Raw genomic sequence first — 18,417 nt, forward strand, 5'->3', positions numbered from 1 at the left:
TCCCCCCCAAAAAAAAATTAAATCCACCAAAAATCAGCCAATTTCTAGTAAGATTCAGTTCAAAGTCTATCAGAAGATAAACTTCATCTTGATAAACAGTAATGTTTTATTACATACTTACAATGCATCTAGTCTCTTGGTAGGCATCAGGTTCATGATTACCATGATTGAAACATTCTGTCCACACATGAAGACTGGTAAAGACACTGATTAATGTCTTCCAGGAACATTTATCTAATGATGTCAGCTAATCCTTTCAGACACTAACTGCCTTATATAACTGATATCTCAGGTGAGTTGAATATTAAGTAGATAAACTCAATTTCAAAACCTGGAGCCACAAACGGATGTCTAAATATATCATTCTTCCCAACATATATAGCAGCAACAACCTTCCCACTAATGTTCAGTTTGAGTGCCACTGGGTACTCAGCTCCTGAACTCGTTGCAGCCTTGGTTCAATCCTGAAAAAAGAAGAGCTGAATCCAGAGGTGAAATGAGATTAACTGCCTTTGGCATCAAGACAGGATTTAACCAAATCCCGCATAAAGGGGACTGAGCTCAAGGAGAATCAAAAGGAAAATTCTCCACTGATTGGAGTCACATATGAAACGTAGAAAGATGGTTGCTAAGGCCTATCATCTCAGTTCCAGGACATCACTCCATGAATTCAACAACACTGAAGGAGCTCAATGCCATGTAGGAGATAGCAGCCTGCTTAATTGCCAATTTAGGCAATCACTCTCTCTATCACTGATACGTGGCAGAACTGTGTATTTTATACAGGATTAACTCAAGTTCCTTCAACAGCACCTTCAAAATCTACAATTGCCATTATCTAGAAGGGAGAGGATAGTAGAACCAGGGAAAGACATGCCAGTTCCCTCACAGCTACACACCATCCTGACTATATTACTGCACCTTCATTGTTATTTGAACTAGTTCTGGAACTCCTTCTCTGATAGCTGTACCTACTTACCCCAAGGACAGCAATGGATCAAGAAGGTAGCTCAGTACCACCTTCTCAAGGATAATTGAGGAAGATCAGTAAATAGTGACCTTGCCAGAGATTCCATGAAATAATGATTTTAAGAAGCTCTAGCAACTAAGCCAGCATCAAACAAAGTGCTTTGCATTCCTTTGGACCCAAGAAGGAGGTCACATTCAGGTCCTGATATGTGGCAGCCCTGGTGAAAGCAGTTACCAGAAATAAGCCCAACAATTGGCAAGAGGAAAAGGTGCCAGGACTGCCTCTGTCTGTGGCAGGATCTGTCCTAGCCCATTGGTCAGCCACCACCCAATTCAAATTGGCCAGCCTCTGACAAGCTGAAACATCAGGACCATATGCGTGGGATTACCAGCTGACTTTCAGATAATTAATAATGAGAACTAGGTTTGATGTGGAATTTGACAGGTTAAAGCATTGATTTTGTTTCCCTACAAGGCTCATTGAAAGAAAATCATGATGCATTCATCCGGTGGGAGAAAAATTCAGAGGAAACATTTAGATTACTTACAGTGTGGAAACAGCCCCTTCGGCCCAACAAGTCCACACCGACCTGCCGAAGCGCAACCCACCCAGACCCATTCCCCTACACCCAACACTACGGGCAATTTAGCATTGCCAATTCACCTAACCTGCACATTTTTGGACTGTGGGAGGAAACCGGAGCACCCAGAGGAAACCCACACAGACACGGGGAGAATGTGCAAACTCCACACAGCCAGTCGTCTGAGGCAAGAATTGAACCCAGGTCTCTGGTGCTGTGAGGCAGCAGTGCTAACTGCTGTGCCACCGTGGCGCCCATGTGACCAAAGTGGTAGGCTTCACCGTAACAAAGTTGGTACTCTCAGTACAGCACTGTCCCACAAATATTTTGCAATGTGATTTCTCTATCTGCCTTTCAAATGTTGCTTAATTAATTATCTACTGACTATTAGGCTGTTAATGAGTGCTGGGGGCCCTTTTGAATATCCATGCTCCAATATTACGTTTCACTAGAAGGTGAAAGACTGGTTCAATAAACAACTCAATGCCACCTGCAACAACAGGATTTCAGGGAAAGAGGAAGCATGGAGCAGAAGGCATGGACCTCCTACACTGGATATCGTGCCTGAGAAAAATAAACGAGAACAGAGCTACTTGAGCTTTTCTGCTACCATTATTTTTCTGTAGCCAACATTTTGTTTCAGAATAAACCATGCCACAGGTAGATATTTTTCCTTATCAACCTGTTCAGAAATGACTTTATACACGTCAGGAGCAAATGGGACTTGAACACCAGTCTCCTTACCAGAGGTAGGGACACTACCACTGTACCATAATAATCCTCATGCTACAAGGTACCTTTTTTAAAAAATATATAGTTATTTATAATTTTTAATTGATTGAGAATTTTTAAAGTTATCATGAGGCATCCTGGTTTGAAATGTTAGTTCCACCCAGATCTAACTATCAGCAAACATGACTCTGAATAGGATTCTAAACACACACAGGAGATTCAAACCACATCCTGGTGTACAAAGGATTAGGATGTAATGCTTTTAAGTTTTAACATTCAAAACAAGAGCGATGTTTTTTTTTACCAAAATTGGCAATCTAGCCTACCCAAATAAAAACAATCATTCTTTGACTTGATTGTATGCGTTCTCCCTGGCATTTCCACACAGAGTGCAAAACTGAAACGGAATACATCCCAGTTCCAATACCATTCTCTCTCCACATCTGGAACATAGAACAGTACAGCACAGGAATGAGCCCTTCCACCCACCATTCTGTGCTGAGCATGACATCATTCTAAACTCATCCTATCTGGTTGCACATGGTCCTATGGGAAGCAGGAGCAGTAAAATGCTGACTAGTTCAAGACTAACATGAAGTTGGATGGAATCTGTCACCGAAACCAAGTGATACACTTTTTAAAATTTTCCAGGAGATTCAAGAGAGAAAACTCTAAAAATGCTAAGACTCACTTGAAATAAAGTCCAATAGATGGTATATCAATGCCTACTGGTGCCCACTTCATTCCTAATGGGTCTAAATGTTCCATTCTGAAAGAAAGGTTATGACAACAATGTACCATGTGCTTGGAACCAGCTCTGCCCAAAGTCACTGTAGCTACAAAACTGCCAGTAGCCATCTATATGACTTTAACCTTCAAATCCGTTTGTTGTAGGGTCATTCTAGCAGCCAAGTGGCAATGCACAGATAGGTCAAACAGATGTCTGAGTTTTTTAGTGTACTACCACTGAAATTACAGCAGTTAAGCAGGAGCAGTTTGGAAGAAATAGCCTATGTCTGCTAATGTTGAACCTGTTGCCACTTAGTAAATATTTTGATATGTGTATATGGCAAGTTGCAAGCAGCCAAACTGATTGGCTTTAAGCCCATGATTACAAACTTCAAGGAGTTAGGCAATGCAATGCTTTAATCACATGCATACTATGCATGAAGTACCTCCTCAGTTTGATTAACTTTGTTCAATAGTTTCGTTGCTGCAGCAATGCAGAAACAAAATGAACTACTACTAAAAAAAAATACAGTTTCTAAATATTTTCTTTCAGTATTGCTTTTGTTGAGGCTATTACCTACAATTAAGAATATTACATGCTGATCCTCTGGTGAGCTATTCAAATGAATGGTAGAACACAGGTCTACAATAGTTGCATGCAGCTGCCATATAGCTGTAGAACGTGTTTATCCATATCAGTGCTCTCCTCCAAAAAAAATTACATACGGACTGTAAACCATTTATTGGCAGGAGGAAAGCAACTGGAGGATATAAACTGAAAAAGAGACAAAAAAAATTGTCAGAGTTGCAGATTTAATTATTTAGCCACTGAAAAAATATTAAGTTTATAGTTCACACTGATCAATAAGTACAATGAGAAATTATTCAGTTCTACAGAAAATTGTAAGATGATACAGAGCTCTCAAAGAGTTAAAGATAATGATTAGCATCAATTATTTTTAGTCTATTATTATTGTTACTGATCACTGGAAAACACCTGATGAAAGCTTTCTCTTGCGTGTCACAGCTGTCAGAAACAAACCAAACACAGTGAGAAGCCTTGCCTGGATTTAGGTGTGTAACTTGTCTCAACATAAATTGAACCTAATACTTTAAATTTGAATTCAGTCCATCCTATTTGCATTTCAATTAAAGTCAAACCTAGCAGGTCAAACATATACAATGGAACTTCACACTAGGGTGGGATGTGGGGGACGCTTCTGAATAAAAATCAGGCAGAATGTAAGAATGAGCTGTCTAAAAGTTATTGCGCCTTTTAACACACTGTCCACAATGCATTTCTTCCTTCTCTGTTATGCATGGTGTGGTAAACACTGTACATTCAAAAATACTGTTGTTGATCTGGGAGTGCCATAATGATTTTCAAGTCTATAGAATTTTTAGCCACTGGTATTTTTTCATAACATTTATATTTTCTTGTTCCATGGGTAAATAGAATTATTTATTTTTAACTATGGTAACCAACAAAAGCAAATATTGATTTTTAAAAGCACAGTGGAAATATATTAATCAGCTCAGAAATAATAATTATTTGAACTAAAATTGAAGATTATACAATTCAAATGAAAATTATGAAATTACCTAGGGTTGAACAGGAATATTCTGTAGTTTTGGTCAATTATGTTTGGAGATCAAATAGAAACTTTGTAGACAATTCCTCATAAATTCTAAATATGGTACAGTCCATAACTAGACAGATTGGTTATGATACATGGAAAAGGTTCAATGGATAAGTAAATTGGAGTTCAAATACAGATTAGTCATGATAAGATTTGTTAATTCTGGTTCAATACATTTAATTAAATGAGATTTGATCAAACAGCATTGGATCACATGACACAGCTCGTGATGTTTAATCACATGACGTGCGAGTACTTGACATTTTCTCACTGTTTACAAATGTTATTCAAATAAACATTAGTAGGTTTCTCACTTCACTGAGCTCTGAGTAAAATATTTGAATTTTTGCTTCATTGAGAGTCAGCTAACTTAATGTGTTAATACAATAAAAAACACCAAAAAAACACAAATGTAGCAGCATTCACACCTCAAAAGTGCCAGGCAATGACCATCACCAAGAAGAGACGATCTACCCATTGCCCTATGAATTTCAGACTGTCACTGAATCCCCCACCATCAACATTCTGAGGGGGAGGAGAGGGTGTGTGCTACTATTGACCAGAATTTAAACTGGACTTGCCACATAAACACAGTGGCTACAAGAGCAGTTCAGAGGCTAGGAATATTGTGGCAAGTAACCCACCTCCTGCTACTCAAAACCTGTCGACTATTTACAAGGCACAAATCAGGAGTGTGATAGAATGCTGCCCACTTGCATGGATAGTTACAGTGGGAGAAAGTGAGGACTGCAGATGCTGGAGATCAGAGTTAAGAATGTGGTGCTGGAAAAGCACAGCAGGTCAGGCAGCATCCGATGAGCAGGAGAATCAATGTTTCGGGCATTACTGATGAAGAGCTCATGCCCAAAACGTCAATTCTCCTTCTCCTCGGATGCTGCCTGAGCTACTGTGCTTTTCCAGCACCACAGTCTGGTTGGGTACAGTCCCAATAACACTCAAGAAGCTTGAAGAATGGGACAACAAAGCTGCCTGCTTGATTGGTGCCACATCCGCAAGTATCCCATTCCCTCCATCACCAATGCTCAGCAGCAGCAGTGTGTACCATCTACAAGATGCACTGCAGAAATTCACCAGAGATCCTTAGAGGGGACCTTACAAACCAAAACCACTTCCATCTAGAAGGACAGAGGCAGCAGATGCATGGAAACACCATCACCTGCAAGGTCCCCTCCAAGACACTCACCATCCTGAATTGAAAATATATCATCATTCCTTTACTGCCACTAGATCAAATTCCTGGAATTCCTTTCCTAAGGGCATTGTGGGTCAACCAAAGCACAGGGACTGCAGCAGTTCAAGAAGGCAGCTCACCAGCATTTACCTGCTCAAGGGCAGCTAGGGATGGGTAATAAATGTTGGCCAGCCAGCGACACCCATGTCCTCCAAGTAAATAAAAAAAATGCGATATACAATTAAACTGTATACGTTCCTACCGTAGAAATCACTTTATTATGATTGTTCCCCAACGTAGCCTGAAACTCATCAAATTTATGGTTCTCTCTGTTCAGCGTTTTTTTTGCAAATTTCAGGAATCTTGGGTTTAATAAGTACTGAAAGGCAATCATATTCAAGAAGAGTACAGTAAGTGGGTAAGAACTCACACTTTCTTAGGCCTTTTAGTACCATTCTTGTAGCTACTGAGTAAAGGAATGTCTATGCTTTATTCTAGCTATGCTATGGTCTATGTGATGGTAAACATTATCTGAAAATTGCATTTACAAAGTTTGAATAAGTCTTCAAGATGGACATAGATTTCGTCATTTTTTTAAATTAATGCATCCAATGAGACAACTATTCTATCTGTTGTATACTGTGTCTCACTACACATCACATCAAAATCATAAATGACAGTCGTATTTGTAAAATTGTGGGAACAGAAAGCTTCTTCATCCAGGCCATCAGTTCAACACTCCAACTGTCTGAATAATTAAAATACTCATCTACCCATTAAGTTAATCTTTTTCATCAAAGATGTAAACAATGAACTTGATCGAGATTTCAATCAAATCATTTTATTTCCAATCAAACCTTCCTCCCTCTTTTTAGGCAGCAAACCAACTGAAACTCTTGTATTTATCTAACTTTGCTGCTTCCTATATTGTTCTTTTATGAATGGTTGTCCTATCTACGTTCAAATGATACTCTTCTCCATTTGGTGCAAACTTAGCTGCAGGTTTAGGCATCAGCAGCTTCCCAAGCTACTTGAGCTAACAGTGATAACTCCAACTTGAGACCTTTTCTGATGAAGGCGGAATTTCTTCTAGAGCACTTCTGTGTTTTGTTGTCTAAATAGTATTTCAGAAGACAAGAAATAGAGATGTACAGCACAGAAATAGACCCTTTGGTCCAACTCACCCATGCTGACCAGATATTCCAACCCAATCTAGTCCCACCTGCCAGCACCCTGCCCATATCCCTCCAAACCCTTCCTATTCATATACCCATTCAGATACTTTTTAAATGTTGCAATTGTACCAGCCTCCACCACTTCCTCTGGCAGCTCATTCTCTGCATGAAATAGTTGCCCCTTAGGACTCTTTTATATCTTTTCCCTCTCACCCTAAACCTATGCACTCCAATTCAGGGAAAAGACCTTGTCTATTTACCCTATCCATGCCCTTCATGATTTTATAAATATCTATGAGGTCACCCCTCAGCTCCAGGGAAAACAGCCTCTCCCTGTCACTCAAATCTTTTCTGAACCCTTTCAAGTCTCACAACATCCTTCTGATAGGAAGGAGACCAGATATGCACGCAATATTCCAGAAATGGCCTAACCAATACCCCGTACAACCGTAACATGACTTCCCAACTCCTTTACTCAATGCACTGACCAATAAAAGCAAGCATACTAAATGCCTTCTTCACTATCATATCTATCTGCAACTCCACTTTCAAGGAGCTATGAACCTGCACTCCAAGGTCTCTTTGTTCAGGAACACTCCTGGGGACCTTACCATTAAGTGTATAAATCCTGCTAAGATTTGCTTTCCCAAAATGTAGCACCTCATATTTATCTAAATTAAACTCCATCTGCCACTCCTCAGTCCACTGACCCATCTGAACATGATCCTGTTGTAATCAGAGGTAACCTTCTTCTGTCCTCAAAACCTCCAATTTTGGTGTCATCTGAAAACTTACTAACCATACCTCCTAAATAATGAAAAGTAGTGGATCCAGCACCGAGCCTTGTAGCACTCCACTGGTCACAGGCCTCCAGTCTGAAAAACTCCACCACCACCCTCTGTCTTTTAAAATCATTTGCTGAGATTGGCGTAAGTTTAAAAGTTTAATTATTGTAGAAGATATTGGAATGGATTCATGACGTGCAAAGCCAGTCTTAAAAACTAAAACTGGCAATGACTGAAGGCTGCAAGAAGAATTACTAGAATTTAATACAAATCCCTCATGTAAATATCAGCTGACGTGTGTTCCAAAGAACAGAAATTTCCAAAAAAGGATTTTACAGAACTGCAAATAACATTGAACAAAACACACAAAACTCTAAAAAAAAGTTATGTTCAGCCAAAAATTAAAAGTGATGATGTGACAGTGTAGAAAGGTTGAGGTGGATTCCAAATAAAGATTTATAAAGATTAGAATTGAGAAAGGGGACTTTATTAAAATGTTATTGTAATGACACAGATTTCATTTTAGATTGCTGTAGCTCAATGACACCCAAATGTCAACAATTTTGGATTTATTCAGACATTTTATTCCAAAAGTGAACGGTGTAATATTTATTAAAATGTGTCCAGGAGTTGGAATCTCTTATCTCCACGTTGCAAAGAAGTCACCATATCTATTCACGGCAGGATAAGGAGATTAAGATGGTTTTGACCTGTGAGTCTTACTTCGGTTGTGGGTAAAGTGTTGGAAAAGGTTATAAGAGATAGGATTTATAATCATCTCGATAGGAATATATTGATTAGGGATAGTCAACACGGTTTTTGTGAAGGATAGGTTGTGCCTCATAAATCTTATTTAATTATTTGAGAAGGTGGCCAAATAGGTGGATGAGGGTACAGCAATTGATGTGGTGTAAATGGATTTCAGTAAGGTGCTTGATAAGGTTCCCCATGGTAGACTACTGCACAAAATACAGAGGCATGGTATTGAGGATGATTTAGCGGTTTGGAGAGAGGATGATGGTTGATAGGAAACGTTCATGCTGGAGTTCAGTTTCTAGTGGTGTACCACAAGGATCTGTTTTGGATCCATTACTGTTTGTTATTTTTATAAACAACCTGGATGAGGGCAGAGAAGGATGGGTTAGTAAATAGTGCTGAAGGATGCTTAGATTACTTACAGTGTGGAAACAGGCCCTTCAGCCCTACAAGTCCACACTGACCCGCAACCCACCCAGACCCATTCCCCTACATTTACCCCTTCGCCTAAGGCTACGGGCAATTTGGCATGGCCAATTCACCTAACCTGCACATTTTTGGACAATGGGAGGAAACCGGAGCACCCAGAGGAAACCCAAGCAGACACAGGGAGAATGTGCAAACTCCACACAGTCAGTCGCCTGAGGCGGGAATTGAACCCAGGGTCTCTGGCGCTGTGAGGCAGCAGTACTAACCACTGTGCCACAGTGCCACCCACATGTTGTAGGTTACAGAGGGACATATTAAGATGCAGAGCTGGGTTGAGAGGTGGCAAATGGAGTTTAATGCAGAAAAGTGTGAGGTGATTCACTTTGGAAGGAGTAACAGGAATGCAGAGTACTGGGCAAATGGTAAATTTCTTGGTAGTGTAGATGAACAGAGAGATCTTGGTGTTCATGTACATAGATCCATCAAAGTTGCCACCCAGGTTGACAGAGCTGTTAAGAAGGCATACACTTTGTGAACTTTTTTTAGTAGAGGAATTGAGTTTCGGAACCATGAGTTCATGCTGCAGCTGTACAAAACTCTGATGCGGCCACACTTGGAGTGTTGCATACAGTTCTGGTCACCACATTATAGGAAGGATATGGAAGCTTTGGAAAAAGTTCAGAGAAAATTGACGAGGATGTTACAAGGAAAGGTTGTGGGACTTGAGGCTGTTTTTGTTAGAAAGAAGGTTGAGGGGTGACTTAATTGAGACATATAAGATAACCAGAGGGTTAGATTGTGATGGCATAGTTTCAAATTGAAGGGTGATATATATAGGCAGATGTCAGAGGTAGTTTCTTTACTCAAAGAATAGTCGGGGCATGGAACACACTGCCTGCAACAATTGTAGACTTGCCAACTTTGCAGGCATTTAAATGGCCATTGAATGGCCAATATGGATGAGAATAGAATAGTGTCGGTTAGACGGGCTTCAGATTGGTTTCACAGGGTGGTGCAACATCGAGGGCTGAAGAGCTTGTACTGCACTGTAAAATTCTATGTTAAGGTTAATTGGCAGCTCCATTGGCCAACATTGGGAAAGAGCAGATATTAGAGGTTCAATTATCTTTCATGGTAACAAAAAACCAAAGATATGTGTTTAAAATCAATGAGAGAAGCTACTCATCCAGTGATGAATATTGAATAAAAACAAAATAATATAAATGTTAGAAATCTGGACCAATCACAGAAAACACTAGAGAAACTCAACAGGTGTAGTAGCATCTGCGAGGACAGAACGAGAGTTAATGTTTAAAATTGGTATATCACTTCTTCAGAACATTCCACAAACATTTTCTCTGAACATCCTCTCTCCACAGATGCTGCCAGACCTGCTGATGTTCTCCTAGGTATTGGAGAAGGCTGAGGAGTCAAGACAGGCACAGTTAGAAAGATGTGTTTATTGTCGGTGTACATATGGAAGTGTATGCTGCATTTGCAGCCAATATCACTGAGGGGCAGCATGCAGATAAACACCAATTGTCTCTCTTTAATGCCCTATGGTCTGGTAGATTATGGCCTTTTGTACCTACTATCATAAGTCTAGATACTGGATGGGAAACATAAATCCTTAGTCACAATATACTGGCTGCTTAGGGGAGAATCTGGTGATCTGAACATAATGGACTTTCTGAGTCAGATCTCCGAACACAAACCTTTAAAAGTAGGGCAACAAGTATACCTGCAGAAGCCACAGAAATGGACCTGCAAGGATTTTGAAAATCTAAACATTGACATGTACAGGAATTCTCTATTCTCAAGGAAAGCAAGATCCTTAAATATGTGAAAATTGGTGCAAATGGTTCCTGGGTCAAAATCCCTACCCAACAGCACTGAGGGAGTATGTTCAGCTCGCCATCACTTAACTGAAGTGCAACAGTAGATGGTGAGTCTTGACAGTCTTGCCTGCAATGCCACATGACTTGAATGTATTTTTAAAATAAATTCAACCTTTTTTTTAAATAAGAGTTTGCTCCTTGATTGGCCTAAAACCACTAGGAGTGGGACAGCCTTAGTCTTCCAGCTTGGGAGTTTTAACATGCCCAGTATCAGCCTTAGTTGAACTTAGCTGTATATGCTTAGGTTGAATCATTAGTAATATGAGGACTGGGTTAAAGGAGCTAATGGATCAAACACAGAATTACAAGTTGGATGTCCAATTCCCCATTAAATCACTTATGTTTCACCTTCAATACAATGATAGTAATTTCCATTTGCCTGTGAAGATTGAAAGGCTGTGAAGTCAGGATAATAACCCCATTTTGAAACTGTTTCTTATAAACAATGATGTAAAAGCTGTGATGAGCAGAATCCATCTGACATACAACCATCTTTGATAGCAAATTCAGAGAAACATCCATTGTAAATGAACTGTTCATGGCTTGTAGTGATGACATGACATTGGAATGCTCCAAAAAAACAGAAGTTTATGATTTCCACATGAATTTGCTTCAGTATCAGATTTCTTCAATTCTTATGACTGACCAAATAATCAAACTTATAATTTTCACTGGACTATACCCTGTCAGTTTGAGATTTTAAATAAAGGGGCTGCTACACTGAATGAGATAATTGGGATAGACAATCATGTGTGACAATTTAGTTTTGTTAACTAACTATTTAGTGTAGCTTAACTAAAGAAATATTTATATATTTGGAAAGCTGCCTCACCACACTTGTTACCAGCATGTTAACCTCTTGAGAACACTAGGACACCAAGAAACCTTTGTAGCACAGCATTTTGCAGTCTCAGACCAATAAAATATTTTACTTTGCTATTCTTCTTAATGAAGTCATCAACCTCACATTTTCTCATATTATACTCTATTATCCATTTATCTTTGCACACTACTTCACCTATTCATATATATTTGCAAATTCTTTGTACTCTTCATATGACATATTTTGTGACATTAAAAGATTTAGTTACTATAATCGTCTGGCTCTTCATCAAAGTCATTAAGTTCAATTAAAAATATTTGAGCCTCAAGGACTGGTCACTATGGCTCTCTGGTTTGTCAAATTGAAAGTGACCCATTTTTCCTGATTGTATTTTCTAACTGTTAACCAATAACTATCCACAGTAATGTATTGCAGCCAACAGCATGAGCTCTTAGTTGTGGAGTAACATTTTATGTGATATGTTATCAAATGTCTTTTGGAAATCTAAGTATACTACATCTACCAGAAATCCTCAACCTCCCTGTCTGATACACTCATAACACAAACCAGGTTTTTGTACTGAACAAAAACTCTATTTATTTTAAATAGGTTGATTCTTATCACAGGAAACAATTATGAGCAGTCAGAGTCATACAGCATGGAAACAAACTCTTCGACCCAACTCATCCATGTTGACCAAGTTTCCCAAACTAAACTAGTCCCATTTGCCCATGTTTGGCCCATATTCCTCTAAAGCTTTCCTATTTGTATTCCTGTCCAAATGTCTTTTAAATGTTATTACTGTATTTGCATCTACCAATTCCTCTGGCAGTTCATTCCACACATGAACCACCCTGTGTGAAAAAAATTGCCTCTTGGGTCCCTTTTAAATCTTTCCCCTCTCACTTAAACCTTGAATTCCCTAGCCGAGGGAAACGTCCTTTGCTATTCACCTTATCTACACCCCTCACGATTTTATACATCTCTATAAGATCACCCTCAACCACCTATGCTCCAGTGTAAAAAGGTCCCATCCCATGCAGCCTCTCCCTGTAAGCCAAATCCTCCAGTCCCTGTAACATCCTTGTCAACCTTTTCAGCATCCTTTCCAATTTAATAATACCCTTCCTGTAGCAGGGCTACTGGAATTATACACAGTACTCCAAACATTATCTCACCAATGCACTGTACAGTCACAACATGACATGCCAACTTCTGTACTCAAAGCTCTGACCAATGAAGGCAAGCATGCCAAACATCTTCTTCACCATCCTGGCTCCCTGTGATGCCGCTTTCAAGGAATCATGTACCTGAACCCCTAGTATCTGTTCAGCAACACTCCCCAGGGTCCTACCATTAACTGTGAAAGTCCTACCCTAGTTTATCTTACCAAAATGCAACACCTCACATTTATCTAAATTAGACACCATCTGCCACTCCTCTGTCCATAGGCCCAGCTGATCAAGATCCTGTTGTGCTCTTAGATAACCTCCTTCACTGACTAACTGTCGACATATAACTCTATTAGTTAAAACTTTAAATCCTTTCTGAAACACCCATGCACAAATGTATGGACAGACAATTCAGCTGCTCAAAAGCCAGGGAGGTGTCGCCAGGATGACGATCTTTGGATCCACAACTCCATAAACTAATCAGTCACTTGTTGTCGGTGGAATCTCACTTTGTACATACTCCCTGGTGCCTGCCATCTCTTCTTACACCTTCACCTACTGACTCCCAATGATCAAAGCAACAGTGTAATCTCACAATGAATTTCAATAACTTGTTTTTTTCAAAACACAGTAAGTCATAACTCAGTCCTTTGCTGTTCTTTTTGATCAAAAATAAAGTAAAATTTTAAAAAACTGCAGTCTCTGTATTCTGAAATATTATGTGAAAGGTTACTACAGTGTCGCTATTTCAGCTTGCTCAGTTGCCCTTATTTATGCTTAAAATACTAACCTTCCATCCAATGTTATCCCTTTTTGATGTAACATTCAAATACATGTGGTCACTGCTACCTGGGGATGCCTTAATTCTGTTGTCAGTAATTAATCTTGTTACATTACAATAATCTGCTCATTGGTCAGTTTCAAAACACACTGCTCTAAGAAACTGTTCTAAGGCATTCCATCTGTCTCATCCAGGCAGCAATAGAAAACTGATATTCCTAGTTGGCACACAGATTAAAGTACCCATCTTTATTCTGGTCCCTGCATTACTGCAGTCCCTCCATTACATGCAGCAATATTCCTTGTAAACTTTTGTCCAAAATTGTGGTTACTGTTTGGGAGGGGGTAGACCAGTCCCACAAGAACTTCTTTCCTCTACGAGCCTTAATTTTCACACTGATTTCCTGAACCAAGGTCATCTCTATTTCTTAGACAAAAATAGAAATTGTTGGAAAAGCCCAACAGGTCTGACAGTATCTGTGGAGAGAAATCAGAGTTCATGTTTCAGCTAGAGCAAACACTCCTCAGACCTTGTTCCGAATCCTGCCTTCTGAATCTTCTTACCTGCCGACTCACAATCGTACATTCCTGTCCCTGAACAATGACCAAATCATACGTGCCGTGACTGCCTCCAGGTGTAACAAATCAAGATAACTATCTATCCCGCCCGATGTGTCACAGTATCTGTAATTCAGTCTCTAGCTCATAAACTGACAATCAAAGCTGTTTGAACTTCAAACATTAATTGCACGTGTTTACCCTGGATTGTAATGTTCCCGAGTACTGCAGCTTCAACACTTCAGCTAACAGTCATATTGAGGAGTTTTTAATTATTTAATGATACCATCTTTACTTATATTTTGGATATTTTATTATCTCTACCACAAGTTTGAACACCATGTTGAAAATTAAGAATAAGACTTTGACCATTTTCCAGCAATTGACCAAACAGTTAGCTCCTTTCTCAATTGTCTAGCAAGAACCAATCCCAATCAGCTCCAATGAATCTAGCCAAACAATACTCTGACAAAAACTCCTATACAACATTGCAGACACACGAAAGCATAACTTTACATTTGCTTCGCCTTTCATTCTTTCCAATGACCTCTTACAAGTTGAAATGTCTAATCCGTATGTTTACAAATTATGTTATATGCACGACAGAAAGTTTATTAAATGACCTGGTGCAAGTACCTCAAAATATATAACGAATCCAGGAGCAATTGTAATTAATATGGGAACATTAAAGGGAAATTTTACACATAATTCAGTAAAATATCTTCCTAGGTACTGTGATAATATGTCCTTTAAAGGACTAGGAATAAGAATTAGTTTGAATCTCCCTTTCTGAATGACCTACAAATAATTGGATTATGGGTAATCCAAGGTGGAGGATGGGAAAAATTTCTGGCTGTAACAGCTGCTTCTTTTTTGAGGTATTTTAGGTGCTGGAGGTGATTTCCTCAAATTCGAGGAGCAGCAATGACTGTTTTATATGCTGTTGCATTGTTTTGGAACTTTGGAAAAAAAAAGTCAAAACAACAGCAATATTACAAGGGAGGAAAGCAGACAAAGGAAGCACATGGTGAGGTCATTGCAGAAGAGACAGAGAACGAACCTGCACAGTTACTGCCTTTGCTGTTTTGAATCCATGTATCGCTGGACATCAGAGTGCATCTGGCAAAACACAAATTCACAACTCATCTTGGAGGAACTGTTGGGCATAGTTCACAGCACAGAATCAGATGTTAATTGTTTTTTTAAGTGTGGCCTACAGAGAATCGGCAGTAGTGAGTAGAGTGGGTTCTTTCTTGATTATATGTTTTTGGAGATATGTCTCTTCATTAAACTTAAAATATAAGCCATAACTATTAATTTAACCTGGAGCACTGTTTGTAGAGGAATAGGATGGTGTTATTTTCTAGTCTGTAGATTGTGAAGGAGCAAAAATGGCCTTTAATAGAGTGATATGTACTTCTTATCAGATGTGCGAGTTTAAAGAGAGCTTAAGGGTTACTGTGAATTATATCTGCCATAAATGCTGTTGGCTGCAAATCTTATTAGATCAAATGGATCGGTTGGAGAGGCAGTTAGAAGCAATGAGGAACTTGCAACAGCAACAGTATGTGATGATAGCAGTTATATGAAGGGGGAAAGTCTCAGATACAGGGTTAACTCCAAGAAAGGTAAGCAAGGTAGGCAGCTCGTGCAGGAGTCTTTTGTGGATATGCTGTTTTGCAAAATGTATGGGGTGATGAATTCTCAGGGGAACGTAGCACATACAGCCAAGTTTCTGGTATGGAAACTGGCTCTAATGCAATGAGGGGTACATCGGTTTCCAAGAGATCAATTGTGCTAGCCGATTCTCTAGTCCGAGGTACAGACAGACGTTTCTGTGGCCAGCAGCGAAAAATCAGAATGGTGTGTTGCTTCCCTGATGCCAGGATCAAGGATGTCTCAAAGAGGGTGCAGAATGTTCTCACAGGAGAGAGGGGCCAGTAAGAGGTCATTGTCCACATTGAAACCAACGACATAGGAAGGGAAAAGGTTCAGATTCTGAAGGGAGATTACAGAGTTAGGCAGGCATTTAAAAAGGAGGTCCTCGAGAGTAGTAATATCTGGATTGCTCCCGGAGCTACGAGCTGATGAGGGCAGGAATAGGAGGATAGAGCAGATGAATGCATGGCTGAGGAGCTGGTTTATGGGAGAAGGATTCACATTTTTGGATCATTGGAATCTCTTTTGAGGTAGAAGTGACCTGTACAAGAAGGACGGATTGCATCTAAATTGGAAGACATGGGAGACTTGATTAGCAAGATTAGATGTAGGGAGAACTAGCCATTTGGCTCAAAGGGAGAAGACAGAGGGCGGTGGTGGAGGGTTGTTTTTTTTAGACTGGAGGCCTGTAACCAGTGGAGTGCCACAAAGATCAGTCATGGGTCTTCTACTTTTTGTCATTTACATAAACGATTTGGATATGAGCATAAGAGTTACAGTTAGTCAGTTTGCAGATGACACCAAAATTGGAGGTATAGTGGACAGCGAAGAGGATTACTTCAGATTCCAACAGGATCTTGACCAGATGGGCCAACGGGCTGAGAAGTGGCAGATGGAGTTTAATTCAGATAAATGTGAGGTGCTGCATTTTGAGAAAGCAAATCTTAGCAGGACTTATACACTTAATGTTAAGGTCCTAGGGATTGTTGCTGAACAAAGAGACCTTGGAGTGGTGGTTCATAGCTCCTTGAAAGTGGAGTTGCAGGTAGATAGGATAGTGAAGAAGGTGCTTGGTATGCTTTTCTTTATCCATCAGAGTATTGAGTACAGGAGTTGGGAGGTTATGTTGCGACTGTACAGGACATTAGTTAGGCCACTGTGGGAATATTGCGTGCAGTTCTGGTCTCCTTCCTAACAGAAAGATGTTGTGAAATCTGAAAGGGTTCAGAAAAGATTTCCAAGGATGTTGCCAGTGTTGGAGGAATTAAGCTATAGGGAGAGGTTAAACAGGCTGGGGCTGTTTTCCCTGGAGTGTCGGAGGCTGAGGGGTGACCTTATAGAGGTTGACAAAATTATGAGGGGCATGGATAGGGTAAATAGGCAAAGTCTTTTCCCTGGGGTCGGGGAGTCCAGAACTGGAGGGCATAGGTTTAGGGTGAGAGGGGAAAGATATAAAAGAGACCTAAGGCGCAAATGTTTCACACAGAAGGTGGTACATGTATGGAATGAGCTGCCAGAAGATGTGGTGGAGGCTGGTACAATTGTAACATTTAAGAGGCATTTGGATGGGTATATGAATAGAAAGGGTTTGGAGGGATATGGGCCGGGTGCTGGCAGGTGGGACTAGATTGGGTTGGGATAGCTGGCCGGCATGGACAGGTTGGACTGAAGGGTTTGTTTCCATGCTGTATATCTCTATGACTCTATGACTAAAGAATTTAGGAATTCAGTGATTTCAGAATGTTTAGTGTCAAGTCAGTTGGAAGAGGTATTATATAAATCCTACAATAATTAAGAATAACTATTGGTGAAATTAGACTTCAATGCAAAATGAAGGATGTCCATTTGTCCAGAACAAATGTTATTCATTAATGGGTGGATCAATGATATCCAGTAATCCAAATCTTAAACTAACAAGTTAACAACTAACAGTCATGTCATGAGTACCAGATCACAACTGTTTTGAATAAGAAGTGCTAACATCCCCAACAGTCGAACAGTGCCATCATTTCAGTCCAGTGTTATCAACATTCTTGATGATCTCCATGAACTAGAAGCTTATGTATGTCAGCCACCAGTAACCTGGATGCTCGGGCAAGGCAGAGATTGGCTGATGACTTTGGCTCACTTCCCAAATCCCAGTTGTCTTTGCATTATCTCCAAAGTTCAAATCAGTTATCTTAGAGAATACTCAACATTCAACCAGGTGCATTTGCTGCAAAAACATTGCTGAGAGACTCAAAAATCCAGTCATCATAGCTTCAATTTGCTTTACTCAAGAAAGCTTAGAGTGGGAAGGGAACAGTAAATTGAGAAAATACAAGTCAGGCAATGTTTGGTCATCAGACACACCTGAATCTTTCATAAATTTGCAGGACTAATTAAATAGATTAAGCATCACACTTATTGGTGTAGAAGGAGGCCCTTCAAACATTAGTCAGATTCAAAAGATACAAGCTAATGTTGAGAAAAACTGTGGAGAGATCAATCATAATACAGACCAAGGTACTGCAGCTCAGAAGGTCATCTGTGATTATGG

The sequence above is a fragment of the Hemiscyllium ocellatum genome, chromosome 1 (assembly GCF_020745735.1).
Source record: "Hemiscyllium ocellatum isolate sHemOce1 chromosome 1, sHemOce1.pat.X.cur, whole genome shotgun sequence".
Classification (NCBI taxonomy): Eukaryota; Metazoa; Chordata; class Chondrichthyes; order Orectolobiformes; family Hemiscylliidae; genus Hemiscyllium; species Hemiscyllium ocellatum.